The sequence below is a fragment of the Lontra canadensis genome, unplaced genomic scaffold (assembly GCF_010015895.1).
Source record: "Lontra canadensis isolate GAN:19392208 unplaced genomic scaffold, GSC_riverotter_1.0 scaffold43, whole genome shotgun sequence".
In the NCBI taxonomy this organism is placed as follows: Eukaryota; Metazoa; Chordata; class Mammalia; order Carnivora; family Mustelidae; genus Lontra; species Lontra canadensis.
This window is the reverse complement of record NW_022631037.1, coordinates 2,562,024-2,568,023: the sequence shown is the minus strand read 5'-3', so window position 1 is coordinate 2,568,023 and position 6,000 is coordinate 2,562,024. Positions and strand designations below refer to the sequence as shown.

Sequence of the window (6,000 nt, the reverse complement as noted above, 5' to 3'; positions counted from 1 at the left end):
CAACATAATAGTTTTTAATTTTCCTATAGATTTGCATTTCCTATCTGTTTCTGTTATCTAGGGATTTCTTTTTCTTATGTTTTATCAAACATATATATGTTTTTGTTGCATAAGGCAAGACTGGACCACTCAGATTTAATTCACCAGCTTGCTGAAAGTCCCATGTAGTGAAAAAGATGAATTTTCTAATTTACAATTGAATGAAGAAGCATAGCTAACTTAATGTAAAGTAAAAACTATGTTTAAGTGTAAGTCTTAGAAATATCGCCGACAATGTCAGCATTTTAGTAATCCTTAGATTACCAAATTATATTTGTTTCCTTAGTCTAGATTATGTTTTTTGTGTGTGTGTATTTACTCTGTGATGAGATTTGTAAACGTGGTGGCACTGGATAAGTCTTGGCAGTATTTTGTAAGAAGTGGGTTTAATTTTCCTTAGATAAATTTCATGTACTGGATAGAAAAGCACTGAAAATGAAATTTTAGATAAAAGCCTACTGTTGCTGCAAATATCCACATTTAATATGTAGGAATAAAGCTAGTGACACATTTCATAAGGCGACCACACACAGTTGGCAGAAAGAGCAATGGCCTAGAGATTTGGAAAGCTGTACCCTGGGCTTTGCTCTGCTTCTTTCTAGTTGTATGACCTTGGGCAACTCACTGAAGATCTTAGAGTCTGTTTCCCCATCTCTAAAAAAAGGGGCGCTGGAGTTTAAAATCCCATAATTATAGACAGTGCAGAGATAGATAGTGTCATTTGAAAATGCCTTAAAATCCTACCACTGCCAAATAAAATAAAATAAGAGGCAGAGAAACCCTGACACAAATTGTTCTCTTTAAAATAGAGTGTAATATTTGGAAAATAAAGGGTGCCTGGGTGACTCAGTTGGTTAGATGTCTGCCTTTGGCTCAGGTCATGATCTCAGAAGCCTGGGATCAAGCCCCACATTGGTGGGGGAGGGTCCCTGCTCAGCAGGAAGCCTGCTTCTCCCTCCCCCCCTAGCCTCCCCTCCACCCCAACAGATAGTGGCTGGCTCTATCTCTATCTCTCTGGCTTTATCTGTCTCTCAAATAAATAAACCAAATCTGGCTCTATCTGTCTGTCAAATAAATAAACCAAATCTTCAAAAACAAAAAGAAGATTTTCTCTTTGGATGACATAATTAAGAAGACAAGCCATAGACTAGGCCAAAATATTTGCAAAGCACCTACCTGATACAGGGCTTGAGTCCAGAATCTATAAGTAATTCTCAAAACTAAATACTGAGAAAACAAGCAACCCTTCCCTCTCTAACGCAAGCTGACAAAAGACTTGAATAGACACTTCATCAAAGATACACGGACTACAAATAAATACATAAAACGATCAACATCATTGCCATAGAGACATGCAGATTAAAACCATAATGACATACCACTACTACCTATTTGATTGGTAAAACAAAACAAACAAAAAACCTGATAATACCAAGTCCTAGGAAAAGTGCTGGGCAACTGGAATTCTCATACATGGCTGGTAAAAGTGCAATGCTTTGGTCCCTTTGAAAAAACAGTTTTGCAGTTTCTTATAAACCTTTATTTATCTATCATTTAACCCAGCAATTCTACTTCTAGGTATATACCCAAGAGAGATGAAAATGTATAATCACTCAAAAACCTGTATACCAATGTTTGTAGTGACTTTCTGCATGATCACCAAAAACTGGAAACCACATAAATGTCCTTAACTAATGAGTTGATAAACAAATTGTGGAATACTACTAAGACAAAAAGGATTGAACTATTGATATATATTACAACTTATTCAATTCTAGATGAAACTCAAGGTAATTATGCTGAATGAAAGAAAAAGCCAGACTTAAAAAGAATACATATTATATGAGTCTATTCATATGAAATTTTGGAAGAAGCAAAACAATAGAGACAGAAAACAAGTCAGCGGTTTCCAGGGCCTACAGGTGAAGAAGGAGGCCGACCCCAAAGGAGCACAAGGATATTTGTCAAAATGATGGAATGTTTTATATCTTTATGATAGCAGTGGTTACAAACCATATGAATTTGTCAAAATTCATAAAACTCTCAACTATACACTAAAAAAAAAAGGATGAGTTTTATCATTTGGAAATTATGCCTCAATAAACCTAACTACTCTCAAAAGATTTATAAACAGGGGCACCTGGGTGGCTCAGTGGGTTAAAGCCTCTGCCTTTGGCTCAGGTCATGATCCCAGGGTCCTGGGATCGAGCCCCACATCAGGCTCTCTGCTCTGCAGGGAGCCTGCTTCCTCCTCTCTCTCTCTCTGCCTGCCTCTCTGCCTACTTGTGATCCTGTCTGTCAAATAAATAAATAAAATCTTAAAAAAAAAGATTTATAAACAATGTTGATCACAGATTTTAATGTTAATACTTAAAAGTGTAAGGTCTTTTTAGGGGCACCTCACTGGCTCAGTTGGAGGAGTGTGTGAATTTGATCTCAGGGTCATGAGTTTGAGACCCACTTTGGGTGAGAGATTACTTAAAATAAATAAACTTAAATAAGTATAATCTCTTTTTTCCTATTTTTTTCAAATGAAAAAGTTGTACCATAACTGAGAAATTAATAAGGAAAATAAAATATTAAAGTATAAAATATCTAAGTATCTAAATTAAAAATCAAGATATCTAAAATATATGGCCTTAAAGTAAGTAATACTAGGGGTGCCTGGCTGGCTCAGTTGGAGGAGCATATGACTCTTGATGTTGGGTTTTGAGTTCAAGCCCCACAATGGTTGTAAAGATTAGTTAAAAAGAGTCTTAAAAGTATCTAAATATATACAGATTTTAATATAATAATATAATGTTAGTAAGTAATGTTAAGATTAGTAATTTTTTATCTTTTTTTCACTTTTTGGTTTTAGAGTTAAATTGTCAATGAAAAAATTGGTTTTCAGAGAAATACTGTTTCATTTTTCTTTCAAATAATATTGATTCTAAAGTTTCAAATAAACCCAGCTTGCCACCTTCAGGCAAGTGAAAGATTTACAGAGACTATGACTGGTAATAGAACATTAATTTTGTAGATTTCTCAATAACCCATAATTAACTATATCTTGATCACTCCATTATTAATGCCTTTGTGAGATTTCCTCTATATGGGATCTTTCCCTGGCATTTACTGGAATATTCCCAAATTTCAAATCTCAGTTCAAATGCCACTAACTCCAAGAAGCCTTCCCCTGATTATTCTAGCTAGTTTTTCCTCCTCTAAATATTTTATCTCCGTGAATACATGTAATGTCATTGAAGGTAGGGATCATGTCTTACACATATTTTTATGCTTCTGTATGGCTATTAAAAAGGATACATATAAGAGTTGTGTATTCTGATATTTGTTGAATGAATACAAGAATGAATGAATATGAAGTTAGAGTAATCATTGAGCCTTCTTTTGAAAGAGGCATTATTTTACTAATACAATAATGGAATTCTACACTTTTATTTAAGATTATATGCATACGTGTAAAGCATCACTTTTCATTGACAATGATGAGAAGTGTATCAATCCTTACTGATTTCTCAATTGAATTATATCACTGATGAATGATTTCATGACTGCGTGGTGAGAGGCTCTGTGATACTAACTCAGATCTTAATATCTGGACACCAGAAACATGAGATTAAAAAGATAAGGAAGTGTGATGATTTCTCTTATTACTATTATTTTTAAAAATATTTTTCTTATCTATTAGAGAGAGAGAGCATGAGATGAGAGAGGTCAGCGAGAGAAGCCGACTCCCTGCCGGGCAGGGAGCCCGATGGGGGATTCGATCCCGGGACTCCAGGATCATGACCTGAGCTTAAGGCAGTTGCCCAACAAACTGAGTCACCCCAGGCACCCTCTCTTATTAAATTTTTATATAAGATGGACTTAGACCTCTATTTCTTTTTTTTTTTTAATGTATTCAATTGAGAGAGAGAGAGAGAAAGAGGAAGTGTGAGTGGGAGAGTGGGGAGGGACAGAGAGAGAGGGACAAGCAGACTCCCTGCTGAATAGGGAGACTGATGCAGGGCTTGATCCCAGGACCTGGAGATCTGATCTGAGCCATAGCAGGCACTTAACAGAGATGCCCCTCCCCACCCGACCCCACCCCCCTTTTTAAAAGATTTTGTTTATTTACAACAGAGAAAGGGAGAGGAGAGAGAGAGTGTGCATGTATGCACGAGCAGGGGGAGGGGCAGAGGGAGAAGCAGACTCCCAGCTGAGCAGGGGAGAAGTGTGATGATTTCTTTTACCTTGGACTGAAAGGTGGATACTTCTCTAAGTTCTATTATATGTCCATCTATTATGTTCCTCCAAATCTCCAAATTTCTAACATCTTACAGGCATATTAATAGAATATATAACAGTGGCATTGGGTCTACCAGCACATCCCTCATAGAAAAATTCCCAATTGTTTCTGTCTAGCTCTACCTAGTTTAGGGAGTGAGGTTCTTCACACTTCCTTCCTTCCAGGATGTACAATGTATCAAGACTGTTAAACAACAAACTGGTAACAGGTTTTGGTTGTTTTCTTTCTTTCTTTCTTTGCTTTTTTTTTTTTTTTTTGTGGTGCCCCTCAATTACATTTATTCATGCCACAAAGGAAACAACGTGGGGTGCCTGGGTGGCTCAGTGGGTTAAGGCCTCTGCCTTTGGCTCATGTCATGACTCAGGGTCCTGGGATCGAGCCCCACTTTGGGTTCTTTGCTTGGTCAGGAGCCTGCTTCCCACCCTCCCGCCTGCCTCTCTACTTACTTGTGATCTCTCTGTCAAATAAATAAATAAAATCTTAAAACAAACAAAGGAAGCAACGTGTCTACAATTGTAAGTCTTCCCATCTAACAGAGCTTGCTGAGATTTACAGCCAGACTGAGGTTCCATCTGATGTGTACTCCAAGTAAAGCTGGTTAATGACCTGGAGCAGGTGCAGGACTCAAAGCTTTCAAAACTTTACTTCTCTTATCAGCAATCCTGATTTTACAAATGAGGAAGCCCGTCAACCCCATTCCTACCCAAATCTCCTTGTAAACCTGGGTATACTAGGGCCTCATTGGGATGCAAACATTTTTCACAAGGCTTTGAAGCATCTAAACACAGGACCCCTGGCTAATTCCCACATGGCCAACAACTTGGAAAGGTCACTTTGATTTATTTACTTTAAAGATTGATTATTTATTTATTTATTTATTTGAGAGAGAGCATGCATGTACACATGTGGGGGGGAGGGGCAAAGGGAAAGGGCCAAGCAGACTCTGTGCTGAGCAGGGAGACTGAAACAGAGCTAGATCTGAGATCTCAGGACCCCAAGGTCATGACCTGAGCCGAAGGTAGATGCTTTACCACTTAACCAACTGAGCCACCCTCACCTTAGTTTATTTTTAAAGGAGGAGGTTTCCACGTTTGAGGATGGTTCATTTTTCTGAATTCCGTCCATAAGAATGTTCAAGCCTTTTTCTCTTGCCCACTTTGAGGGCTCTATTCCTTCTATTATTCCTCCTTTCTCATTACATTCTTCCTTCTCCCTTCTTTCTTTCTAGATCCAGTCCTCACAGTCTTGAGAGAAAAAAATAATAGTTCTTCATGCACAGGAGGCTCTGGTCTTGGCCCTTAGGTCAGCAGTGTCCTTGAATCTCTGTTTCTGCTCTGGTGAGGGCTGGAAAGGAAGAAAGGCCCTTGGTTTACAAGTAAGATAGAAATAGGGAAGGTAAATACAGAGAATCAATCAGATTCATATTCTGAGATACAAATATGCCACAAATGCTGATTTATAATGCTGCCTTAACCCAAAGTTTTTGCTGTCTCTTCCAACCCTGCATCCTTTCTCAAAATGTGAACTTTTCCTCCTTCATCAGTACCTCTGTGTTTCAACTCTCACAAACACACTTTCTGGTTGTACCTCAATGATTTCATGACCACGTCTCTTTAAAATTATCATACATACATTGTAGCAGTGGCATCTTTTCTTGGCTATTCTTTTCT

The 6,000-nt window shown here is 37.8% G+C and overlaps 1 pseudogene; it reads right to left on the bottom strand.

Moving 5' to 3' along the window:
• Positions 1-4,807: 4,807 nt before the first annotated feature.
• On the bottom strand, positions 4,808-5,108 carry LOC116875920 (annotated as a pseudogene).
• Between the last annotated feature and the right edge of the window lie 892 nt (positions 5,109-6,000).